The sequence below is a fragment of the Bos taurus genome, chromosome 24, assembly GCF_002263795.3.
Source record: "Bos taurus isolate L1 Dominette 01449 registration number 42190680 breed Hereford chromosome 24, ARS-UCD2.0, whole genome shotgun sequence".
Lineage (NCBI taxonomy): Eukaryota > Metazoa > Chordata > Mammalia > Artiodactyla > Bovidae > Bos > Bos taurus.
The window spans coordinates 60,855,372-60,868,643 of NC_037351.1; positions in this window are offsets into that span (position 1 = coordinate 60,855,372).

Consider the following 13,272-nt stretch of genomic DNA (forward strand, 5'->3'; position numbering starts at 1 on the left):
CCACCTCATGCAAAGAGTTGACTCATTGGAAAAGACCCTGATGCTGGGAGGGATTGGGGGCAGGAGGAAAAGGAGACGGCAGAGGATGAGATGGCTGGATGGCATCGCTGACTCGATGGACGTGAGTCTCAGTGAACTCTGGGAGTTGGTGATGGACAGGGAGGCCTGTCGAGCTGCGATTCATGGGGTCGCAAAGAGTCGGACACGACTGAGTGACTGATCTGATCCGATGAATATACATTCATATGTATAGTCATACTTATATGTATATATAAATGTGTAAATATGTATATAAACTGTCTTCCCTTTCCTACGTGTATATACAGGGCTTCCCAGCTGGTGCAGTGGTAAAGAATCCACCGTCAGTGCAGGAGATGCAGAGACGCAAGAGACACGGGTTCCATCTCTGGGTCAGGAAGTCGCCTGGAGTCGGAAATGGCAACCTACTCCAGCATTTTTGCCTGGAAAATTCCAAGAACAGAGGAGCCTTGTGGGCTGCAGTCTGTGGGGTCACAAAGAGCTGGTTGCACACACACACCTGCACATAAAGCCATGACCTGGTTAACTTCGCATTAAAATTAAGCAACGCAACAAAATGATGATAGTTTCAACTTTGAGAAAACAGTGAGTTTTTGTCCTTTTTTCTACTTTTCTTAATTTTCTAATTGTTTTTCAAGTGTTTATCTTTCTTATAATCAACAAAGCTGTTTTGCAAAAGACCGCTTTCCTGGGGGACCTGTCTTTTCTTATCTACTTCTTTTACAGTCATCCTTTCAAGAAAGATTTATTATCAGCACTTTCTCTGTGCTTCTTGTAATTCTCAATGCCAGAGCACAGTCATGAACAATACAGTTGTTCCTGTTTTCACAGAGCTTACATCTAATGAAAATTATAAGCAGAAACTTTCCACAATAATCATTTACTTCGATTATTTTGAAAGTTCTTGAAAAGAAAGGAAGAGGAAGAGGAGTGGTGTCTAACTGAGAAGCTGGACCTGTTCTTTTCACCGGATGATTGAAGATCTGGGTGATGCATTCTCCGTTTTAATGAAAGTCATTTGCTAACACTTTTTTAAAAAAAAATCTGCAATCGCTATTAAGAGTTGTATCTCAACAGCGAAAAAAATAAGTAAAAAGGACAACCATGAACAACATACCAAAAACAAACAAAAAAGAGTTGTGTCTATGTTATGTAGTTTTACTTACTATTAATAATTGTCACTAAAACAGAAAACAAGTCCCCAGCAGAAGGCCACTAGAAAGCAGCCAGTGGTGGTGACTTGGTTGTTAAGTCGTATCTGCCTCTTGCGACCCCATGGACTGTAGCCCACTGGGCTCCTCTGTCCATGGCATCCTCCAGGTAAGAATACTGGAGTGGGTTGCCAGTTCCTTCTCCAGGGAATCCTCCCAAGCCAGGGATCAAGCCCCGGTCCCTGCATCGCAGGCGGGTTCTTTACCGACTGAGCCGCCAGGGAAGCCCCGATAGTAACCTGTGTCCTCATCACGATACTGACCATGGACACAGTCAGTACAGGCGTACATCTACTGGAATCCAAGCTTCACGGAAGTGTTCAGCTTGATTTTCTGAACCCTGAATCACAAGCCAGACTCATAAAATAACAGAAAGACATTCTCCAACTGGAGTAGGAATGAGAGAAACCGAGATTGCTTCTGTAGGTTTTAGGGCTCTCTTCCTACGTTCTCCAAAGCACACAAGGAAAATTGCTCTGATTAACAAGTTTTTCCCTGAAAAAAGTATAAAACGCTTAGAAAAAAGAATTAGAGGGGCACTCAATCTGGTTTTTAATAACTTTTATTGTTTTACCGATTGTAAAAATAATATATGTTCTTTGTAGAAAATATGAGTACTGCAGAATATTAAGATGCATTAAAGCTCCTCTGTAACTCTGGCACATAAAGATAACCACAGCTATTATTACAGTGAAGCGGTATGCAAACTTTCCTCTAGAACAGAGGTTGGCGAAGTTTTGGGCACAGGGCCAAATAGTAAATGATCGTTGCACAGGCAGCGGCCCACTCTGGGTGCAGTGAGAGAGCAGATGTGCACACAACACCTAAATGAGTGCGTGTGCCCCATCCCCACTAAACTGCACTTACACAGGCAGGCGGCGGCCTGACCTGGTCCCACCCACAGCTTGCTCAGCCCTCTTCTAGAGCGTTCAGTCTGGAGAGGGGCAAGCATGGAATTACAGATTCCTACCCCCTCCTGCCTTTGACATTTCCATCGTCATCATCCTAAGGGAAGAGTCTCATCACTGTTCTCCATGTTCACTGGTCAACCTTTACTGGAAGCCTGTGGCTGTGCCTAGGAACCCCTGGCGGCTCAGACGGTAAAGAGTCTGCCTGCAGTGCGGGAGACCTGGGTTTGATCCCTGGGTCAGGAAGATCCCCTGGATAAGAAGATGGCAACCCACTCCAGTATTCTTGCCTGGAGAATCCCATGGACAGACGAGCCTGGCGGGCTACAGTCCACGGGGTCACAAGAGTCAGACACAACTGAGAGACTTCACTTTCACTTTCTTTTCTTTACTGCTAAGTCACTTCAGTCGTGTCCAACTCTGTGCAACCCCATAGAGGGCAGCCCACCAGGCTCCCCCGTCCCTGGGATTCCCCAGGCAAGAATACTGGAGTGGGTTGCCATGTCCTTCTTCAAGAGGACTTCCCAACCCTAGGATCAAACCCGGGTCTCCTGCATTGCAGGCAAATCCTTTACCATCTGAGCCACCAGGGAAGCCCTAGTAGGAACCTAAGCTAAGCTAAGCTAAGTCACTTCAGTCGTGTCCGACTCTGTGCGACCCCATAGACGGCAGCCCACCAGGCTCCCCCGTCCCTGGGATTCTCCAGGCAAGAACACTGGAGTGGGTTGCCATTTCCTTCTCCAATGCATGGAAGTGAAAAGTGAAAGTGAAGTCGCTCAGTCGTGTCCGACTCTTAGCGACCCCATGGACTGCAGCCCACCAGGCTCCCCCGTCCATGGGATTCTCCAGGCAAGAGTACTGGAGTGGGGTGCCAGTGTGTTGAGGGAGCAGCCCCCACTCCCGCCACCCCCGACCCTTGCTCTTCGAGCCTTACAAGCTACAAGGAAAGCATTGTTCTTTGGTGGCGTCTTGTCCAGCTCTTTGGGACCCCACGGACCGTAGCCCGCCAGGCCCCTGTGTCCATGGGACTTCCCCGGCAAGAATACTGGATTGTTGCCATTCCTTCTCCAGGGGATCTTCCCGACCCAGGGGTCATACTGAGGTCTCCTGCATTGGCAGGTGGATTCTTCACAACTGAACCACCAGGGAAGCAGGAAATGCTTACAAACGGCAAGTAATGACAGGCTTGCCCAGGAGAGCAGTACGGTGCTGTGGGAGCATGCACAGGAGATCTAACCCCATGGCAGGTTCAGAGACAGTTTCTGAGGAAGGATCCAGGAAGCTGCAATCTGAACAAGGAGCAGGGGAGGCCCGGCCACGTGCTGGTGACAGGGAAGCACAGACACAAAGGCCAGGACACAGAGAGACCAGAGGAGCCAGCAGGAGCGGAGACTGCCAGCCTTGACACTCCCTAAGGCATCAGGACTTGCTCCCGTGGGCACGGGGAAGCCACAGAAGGGTTGTAAGGAGGGAATTCATGAGATCAGCCTTATTCCAGTGGATCCTGAACTTGGCGCCCCCACCCTAGGCCCCCAGGAAATTTTCCTCTCAGTCCTTGCAATGCATTACTACAGAATAACCTTTTTTTAATTCATTAATTTTTTATTAATTCATTATTTTTTCATTCATTAATTCATTAATGAGAGTCCCTTGGACAGCAAGGAGATCCAACCAGTCCATCCTAAAGGAGATCAGTTCAGTTCAGTTCAGTCGCTCAGTCGTGTCCGACTCTTTGCGACCCCATGAATCGCAGCACACCAGGCCTCCCTGTCCATCACAAACTCCTGGAGTTCACACAGAATCAAGTCAGTGATGCCATCCAGCCATCTCATCCTCTGGCGTCCCCTTCTCCTCCTGCCCCCAATCCCTCCCAGCATCAGAGTCTTTTCCAATGACTCAGCTCTTCGCATGAGGTGGCCAAAGTACTGGAGTTTCAGCTTCAGCATCATTCCCTCCAAAGAAATCCCAGGGCTGATCTCCTTCAGAATGGCCTGGTTGGAGCTCCTTGCCGTCCAAGGGACTCTCAAGAGTCTTCTCCAACACCACAGTTCAAAAGCATCAATTCTTTGGCTCTCAGCCTTCTTCACAGTCCAACTCTCAAATCCATACATGACCACAGGAAAAACCATAGTCTTGACTAGACGGACCTTTGTTGGCAAAGTAATGTCTCTGCTTTTGAATATGCTATCTAGGTTGGTCATAACTTTCCTTCCAAGGAATAAGCGTCTTTTAATTTCATGGCTGCAGTCACCATCTGCAGTGATTTTGGAGCCCAGAAAAATAAAGTCTGACACTGTTTCCACTGTTTCCCCATCTATTTCCCATGAAGTGATGGGACCAGATGCCATGATCTTAGTTTACTGAATGTTGAGCTTTAAGCCAACTTTTTCACTCTCCTCTTTCACTTTCATCAAGAGGCTTTTTAGTTCCTCTTCACTTTCTGCCATAAGGGTGGTGTCATCTGCATATCTGAGGTTATTGATATTTCTCCCGGCAATCGAGTTCAGCTTGTGTTTCTTCCAGTCCAGCGTTTCTCATGATGTACTCTGCATATAAGTTAAATAAGCAGGGTGACAATATACAGCCTTGACGTACTCCTTTTCCTATTTGGAACCAGTCTGTTGTTCCATGCCCAGTTCTAACTGTTGCTTCCTGACCTGCATACAGATTTCTCAAGAGGCAGATCAGGTGGTCTGGTATTCCCACCTCTTTCAGAATTGTCCACAGTTTATTGTCCTGAATATTCATTGGAAGGACTGATGCTGAAGCTGAAACTCCAATACTTTGGCCACCTGATGCAAAGAACTGACTCATTTGAAAAGCCCATGATGCTGGGAAAGATTAAAGGCAGGAGGAGAAGGGGACGACAGAGGATGAGATGGTTGGATGGCATCACCGACTCAAGGACATGAGTCTGGGTGAACTCCGAGAGTTGGTGATGGACAGGGAGGCCTGGCGTGCTGCAGTTCCTGGGGTCGCAAAGAGTAGGACACGACTGAACGAGTGAACTGAACCGAATTCGTTGATTTATTTGGTTGCCGCAGCTTTGAGTCGCAGCACCTGGAGTCACCAGTCTTCTTTGCAGCAGGACCTTTGGTCGCGGCAAGCAAGCTCTCCGTCACGGCCTGCAGGATCTAGTTCCCCGACCAGGGATGGAAGCTGCGTTGGCAGCATGGAGTCTCAGCCACGGGACCACCAGGGAAGTCCCCATTCGTCACGGCCTGCAGGATCTAGTTCCCCGACCAGGGATGGAAGCTGCGTTGGCAGCATGGAGTCTCAGCCACGGGGCCACCAGGGAAGTCCCCACAGTCATTTTCTAAGTACCCTCATCTGTCAAGGCTCTGCCAACACGCCAGAGATGTGAGGTCACGTCCAGACTGGTGGGTCACCTGACACACCGCCTCAGCCTTGCTTTTCTTTCAAGAGAGTCCTTTGCCTGTCCCTGCACATCTCTCCTACTCCCCATCTTTGTGCTGTGGTGAGAGCAGCGTCTCCATTTAGCGTGTCCTGACCCGAATTCCATAATCTAGGCCAGCTTCCAGTGCAGCCCGCCATGCCCCTTGCCACGTCCAGTCGAGTGAACACCGTCCCTCCTCAAACCTTCACAACACGGCCCCTTTCCTCTCTTGACCCACATCACTGTCTGGCTGGTGTTGCAGGTATTTGTGCATTCACCTTATGGTTTTTCTTTGATGGGGTGGTAGGAAGGGGCTTGTCTCTTTACTAATGATACCAAGAGCTATCATTTGTGAAAAAGTTGAATCTCTGGCAAGTGACGTGCTAAATATCTTGCGTATTTTATTTCCTGTCTGTGACTCACGGAAGGCCTGTGGTAGTACTGCTGGTGTTTCGCAGATGAACGTCGATCACCTGCTCAGTGTCGTCAAGCAAGTAAAAGATGTCGCCAGGATCTGAACCAGGTTTACACGAATCTGGGCTTTTCTGGTGCATCAGTTGTAAATGCAGGAGACCTGGGTTGATCACTGGGTTCAAAGACCCTCTGGAGAAGGAAATGGCAACCCACTCCAGTATCCTTGCCTGGAGAACTTCATGGACAGAGGAGCCTGGCGGGCTACAGTCCATGGGGTTGCAAAGGTCGGAGACAACTGATTGACTTTCACTTTTATCTGACTCCAAAGACTGTGCTCCTCTCTGTGGAAGTTCGCATTGCTGCTTAGTACTCGCAGGAAGTTCTGGCTGGCAACAGTGTGATAAGAGGAAGATTTTCTAAGGATTTCTATGCCTCTAGAACAATTCTCTCTAAAACTTGAGCTTCACTGGCGTTGCCTGACAACCAGTTTTCTACTTAGCATGGGTAACAAACTTGTCTTTCTAGTGAAGATGGTGACCCACAGAAAAAGACTATCAACATTAAGATTGTTTGGTTTAGCAAATAAAAATACAAGAGGCCCAGTTACATTTGAAGTTCAAATAAAAAAATGAATAAATCTTGTTAGGCTGCAAAAATTATTCTTTCTTTTACCTGAACTTCAAATGTAACTGGACCTCCTCTATTTTGCCTGGCAACCCTAATGGACAACTTAGGAAAGTAATAAGCATCTCATCACTCTGGTATGATGTTCCAAAGAGGAACGCTAGAGCTGGCTAAAAAATTTGTTTTTTCTAAAAAATTTAATTTCTGAAACTTAAAAAATGTAAAGCTTGGGATTCCCTGGCTGTCCAGCTGTTAAGACTCCGAGCTTCCACTTCCGGTGTCTTGGATTCCATCGCTGGTTGGGGAATTATGATGCCACGTGCTGTGTGACTAGTCCAAAAAAAAGTAAAGCCTAAAAGAATAACACACACGGGCAATCTGTTGCTCACATCATAATGAAAATAATATTTACAAAGAATGTAAAATAGGGGACTTCCTGGTGGTTCAGTGGTTCACAGTCTCCTTCCAGCACAGGGGAGGCAGGTTCGATCCATGGTCAGGGCACTAAGGCCCGCCTGCCACATGCCACGGGGCAAGGAAGCCACGTGCCGCAGCTCCTGAGCCCACGGCCCGCCCAACACGACGAGCGGGACGCCGGCGTGCTGCAACTAAGGCTCGACTGCAGCCAAGTACGTGTGTTTTCCAACGTAGAAATAAACATACACATACGAAGTACATGTGGAATATGAAGAAACACCTATAATCTTCCACCCAGAGGCAATCACTGATAATGCTTACAATTTGTATTTTAGCAGCCTTCAACTTGGAAAGTTAAAATGGGGACAACCGGAATGCCAGAGTGCTTCATAGGGGAAATGAGTACTTTCAACTTACCTGCTTTTAAACGGAAGAATAGAGAAAGTAAATTTGTCTGCAATGAAAGCTGAAGACTTCCTCCCCATCTCCGCGTATACTTCATTCATGAAGAGAGTGGGGAGAGAAGAGAAAGGGGGAGAGAAGAGAAAGAAGGGGGGCACGATGGAGAGAGAAGAAAAGGCGGGAGAGCCACAGGAAAGCAGGAAGCAGGGAGGGCGAAGGGACAGACGTGACAGAGAGTTTCAGCAGAGACACAGGGAGACACACAGGACGAGCACCTTCTATCCGTTCTAAAGTGAGGGTTGGATTATTTGTCATCTGCTCAGGGCAAAAGAAAAATAAACTGGAAACAGATGAAGAGAGATTCAAGTTAGATAACAGCTAATTTGTTGGGAGCTCAGATTCTGGGAGCCCATATACAGAGGGTTAAAGTGAAGTTTTCTTTGTCTGAATATTTTTTTTAAGGAAGCATAACATATGGAAAAGTGAGCAAATCACAAACATGCAACTTGGTGAGTTTTCACAAAGTAAACACAACATTGGACCCACTCCCCAGAACAGGAAATAGGGCCTTCTTAGCACCCTCGAGTCTCCCACTTCCTGTCCTCCACTCAGTAATGACCCCTTAAAAAATACTACTCTCCTGACTTCTATGTGATGGATTAGTTTTGCCTGTCTGTTTTTGAACCTCATGTTACATGTACAATGAGATGGTTCCATATATACCTTTTAGGGTCTGGCTTCTTTGGCTCAGTGTTATGCTTGTAAGGTACGTCAGTGTTGCTTTGGGAGCAACAGTTCATTGTCATTGACATCACAATGTTCATTGCATGAGTATACAACAATTCCTTCACCCCGGGTACTGTTGATGGATATTTGGGATTGCTTCCAGTTTATGGCCATTAAGAGTAATGACCATTTTGGAACATATCTTTTAGTGAACACAAATTATCTTAGAATTTTAGTATCTTTTTCAAGTTTGTATGATTTTTAGCAGTGTCCCTTTTTCAGCCCTATTGAGAGTAGTTTGAGAGTAATGGGAGAAAATATTTATGGTGTATTTGATAAGTGTTTACTGTCTAGAATATTTAAGGAACTCTAACAACTAAAAGACAAAAAACCCAATCTAAAAATGACCAGAACACTTGAACAGACATTTCTTCAAAGAAGATATAGAAAAAGCCAACAAGCACCTTTTTAAAAAGCTGCTCAACGTCATTAGTCATTGTAGAAATGCAAATCAAAGTCACAATGAGATAACACTTCATACCAGCTAGGATGGCCATTATAAATAAAACAAACAAAAACAAGAAAATAACAAGTGTTGTTTGGGATATGGAGACACTGGGACTCTTGTACTGCGCTCGTAGAAATGTGACATGGTGCAGCCAGTGTGAGGACCGTCCTGGCGGAACAGCGGATAAGAACCCACCTGCCATTGCAGGGGACATGGGTTCAGTCCCTGGTCCAGGAAGATTCCACACGCTGAGGCGCTGCTAAGCCCAGGCACCGCAACGCGGCCCAAGAGCCTGCGCTCCGCAACGGGAGACGCCGCCACACCCAGCAGGCCGTGCGCCGGAAGGAGAGTAGCCCGCGCTCGCCGCTAGAGGAAGCCTGCACACAGCTGCAGAGGCCCCGCGCAGCCAACAACGAACACATGCAATTTCAAAATGTAAGCAGAGCATTAGCGTAGGATCCAGCGATTCTGCTCTTAGGGATATACTCAGAAGAATGGAAATCAAGTATCTGTATGTGATTGTTCATAGCAACAGTGTTCACAATAGGGAGAAACAACCCAGATGTCTGCCGACGAGTGAATAGATACACCAAACATTGAAGAGCCACACAGAGGAACGTTATTCAGTCATAAAAACAGTTTGGTTGCACAAATCTGTGAACGTGCTAAAACCATGTGTGTTGTCGGACTCTCTATGACCCCGTGGACTGCAGCTCGCCAGGCTCCTCTGTCCGTGGGATTCTCCAGGCAAGAATGCTGGAGTGGGTTGCTGTGCCCTCCTCCAGGGGATCTTCCTGACCCAGGGATCTAACCCATGTCTCTCATGTCTCCTGCTTTGACAGGTGGCTTCTTTACCACTAGCACCACCAAACCATGGAAGTACACAAAAACTTATACTCGGGACCCAAACGGAAGCACTGAGTGATTCACTGTCTATGTGATCGATCTACAGCTTATTTTGTACTGTCTCTGGGAGGATGTGAATAAAAGGTGATGTCTAAGGACGTGTGTTTTAGGATCTCGCTGGTGGTCCAGGGGTTTAAGGCTTCGCCTTCCCATGTAGGGGGTGCAGGTTCCATCCCTGGTTGGGGAGCTAAGATCCCACGCGCCTCATGGCCAAAAAAACAGAACATAATACAGAAGCAATATTGTAATAAATTCAGTAAAGACGCCCATAAAAGAAGGATGTGTTTTAAGAGACAGTAGAGCCTGAAATTAAATCCTGAAGTTCTGGGGAAATCCCTGGCGATTCAGTGGTTAGGCCTCGTGGCTTTCACTGCCGGGGCCCAGGTTCAATCCCTGGTCAGGGAACTAAGATCATGCAAGCTGCAAGGTGCAGTCAAATACAATAAACACATAAAATACTGAAGCTCTGGGTCGATTTCACACACTAAATCGTGAGTCTGAAGTGAGGTGTGGGTCTCCTGGAATAGCGTCTGGCAGCTCCTGAGGGAGGCTCCTTAGCTTTGCTTCAATCCATTATAATCTGCTTTCAGACCTGTTTGACTTCAGTTAGGAAAGTCCTGCAGCTAGCAAGCCTGGTAGTGAAATATTTACAAACCCTAATATAGCATTTACACTACTGTTAAGATATGTTGATAATGTTGAGACTGGCTCAGGGCAACACTGCGTCATAGGGATCCTGACAGATTTAATACGTATAAGGTTTTCCTCGTCTCACCCTCAGATGTTCCTTCTGCCTTTTAAAGGAAATATCCCTTCCAAGGCATTCTTTCATGCTTGCCCCTTCCTTTCATTCCAAAGCTTCTTCCCTTAACGCGGCTTCTGCTCCACCAGCTCAAGATCATTCCAGTGTATCTGACGAGAGCTCAGGCTTTTAGAAATGCGATGTTGGAATGCCATCTGGCTCACCATTCGATGTGTCCAGGCAGACACACTGCAGATTATCTCCAGGAAGGAAGAAAAATAGAAGACCGTCTCAGAACTATTTATACAACTCTACTGCAGGCTCTGGCCTGGAAAATAAGAAACTAGGACTTTAAGGGTTTTGATTGCATTTCCTCTTTCCTGTATTTCATGAAGTTTAAATTATAACCGTCTGTTTCAGAAGATATAAAAATCCTGAATTCCATCTCCTTCCATATTAACAGAATACCAACCCCTTGGGGAATCTTTTATTAGTGGAGGTTTTCAGTAATGACTCTCCTAAAATCACACTGTAAAATGAGCACTAAGCTACATCTCATTACCTATCTACCTCATTTGCCTCTAGAATGTAGCGATGAAAGGGGTTTCTGTCTCTGGAATGCATCTCCTAATGAGGGTGTTTGCCTGGGTCCCAACAGTGACATTGTTTTCTGCTTGTTTAATGATGATGTGGAGGAGAAGGAGGATGGTGATGATGGCGAAAGCTTCCTTTCCTCCAGCTCTTATTAAAGATCATGTCATTACCCACTATTTTGGGCTTATTCTTTTGCTCATCTTTACTTCTCAAAATATCCCCAAATCATTCGTGGTGGCTTCAAAGGCATTTTACATTTGGCACTTAATTTGATTTAATTTTAATTTCATTCTCATAGCCTGTAGGACATCGTGGATATGAAAAACACCACTCTGAAATTCATCAGCTGCAATGAGTCTGATATCATGTCCATCCATCATCTCTCCCCTCTCCGTTTGGTAGGTTAATCCTCCATGTGTTCCAATAAAGTGAAGTGAAGTGAAAGTCGCTTAGTCGTGTCCAACTCTTTGCAACCCTATGGACTATACAGTCCTTGGAATTCTCTAGGCCAGAATACTGGAGTGGGTAGCCTTTCCCTTCTCCAGTGGATCTTCCCGACCCAGGAATTGAACTGGCATCTCTGGCATTGCTGGCAAATTCTTTACCAACTGAGCTCTCAGGAAAGCCCATAAGCTAGAGAAAAACATGGCATTGTAGCTACATACAAACCCTGTTCTGCTATGCAGAAAGTCATTGGGTTTCATTTAGTTAATATGCTAGATTCCAGTTTTCTCTCTCAGTAGGTGTTCTGCATTCTTCTCCCAGAAAGACTTTCTGTTCTTCTTCCCGTTAATAAACCTTGATGGAGCATCCACTGTTTTCTAAGCTCCATGCTGGGTACTGGAGACATGGCGATAAACAGAACCTGGTTTTTATCCCCAAGTAACCAAAATCGAATACAGAACAAGCTGTTAGGTAGGTAGAATAGGGAAAATACCCCTTGCCGTCCCAGTTCAGCAGGAAGTAGCCAGAAAGACCTCGACGCCCCTATTCCCAAAGAACTGGGCCTCCCATCTCTTGAGGGGGGAATGTTAGGTGGGTAGAATAGGGAAAAGGAGTCCAAAATGGCGGTGGCTAAAAGACAAGGAAGGTCAAAGGAAGGTCCGAGGACCAGAGTGAAGACTTCAGGCAGAACAAACAGCACTCCTGGCTAAGCCCAATTTGCATAGGGCAGGCCCAGGTGGAGGAAAAACATATAAAAGGAGGTGCCAAAGCGCTTTCTCATGGACTCTCTCGCGCGCGTGCCTGCTCTGTCTCTCTCTCTCTCTCACACTCTCTCTCTTTCTTTCTCCCGTGTGTGTGCACTCGCTCTCTCTCTCACTCTCTCTCTCTCCCTCCCCACGCACTCCTCCACTCTCTTCTCTTCAAGTCTTGAATTCTCCTGCTATCTTCTAAATAAAATGGAGCTGTAACACTGATTTGCCTAAGAGCTGTAGCACGGTTTGTCCAAGATCCGAGAGCTGTGACGCACTGAGGGCTTTAATGTCCGTCACTCCAAATCTTTGTTGTGACGAGACAAAGAACCAAAGAACATACACTCGCGTGACAAAGCCATGTAAATAAATAGCTGCAATACACTGAAACAAGAGCCTCTTGAGAGAAGAGTGCAGTACTGTGGAGGAGGAATGATGCGTAAGCCATAAAATCTTATTTTGTTCTTTGACCACCATGTGGGTTTCTAGTATTTGATGATGAAATAATTTTTATTCTACCATTTCATATACCTTTAGAATCTCTGTGTTTTTCAACATTTATGTTTTTCACCTTTTATTATAACATTCTACCTTTTGTGGGTCTCACAGATGAATATAACCTTTTATTGCATCCATTAGATTTTTATTTGGGATCTGGGTATTAGGTGAAGAGAGAGATTTGGGAGGAGAGATAATGCAGTAAAAAATCTTGCTGGCATTGCTGAGATCAGGCAGTGGTGTCCCACACCCTCCAGTAAGACGCTTCAGACTCTTAGGAGAAAGGCACAATGAAATGAGTCAGAAGGCCGGAGAGGGAATCCTCTTTATGGCTAGAGCATAAAGAGAAAAGAGAAAAAGGCAAGTGGCTTGGAAGGCTCGAGAAATGTCATTCCTGTACCTTTCAAGTGAACAACAGGACACGCTCACACCCATGTAAACAGCTCACCGGCTGCAGGAGTGTCACTGTCAAAATGAAGCCTCTTCAAGAGCTCAAAGAAAAAGCCAGTGAAAGACCCCGCATGCTCTTCCTCCCTGTCAGCTCCCTAAACCCCCAGGGAGACTAAAGCCAGTGTCTTAGGACGAAATGTAAACCCGTGTGTGCAGCTGTGGTCTGGGCCCGAGGACAGAACCAGGGGAGAAAACACAGAAGCAGCAGCACCTGAGAAAGATCAGAGAGCAGAAGGACCCCGC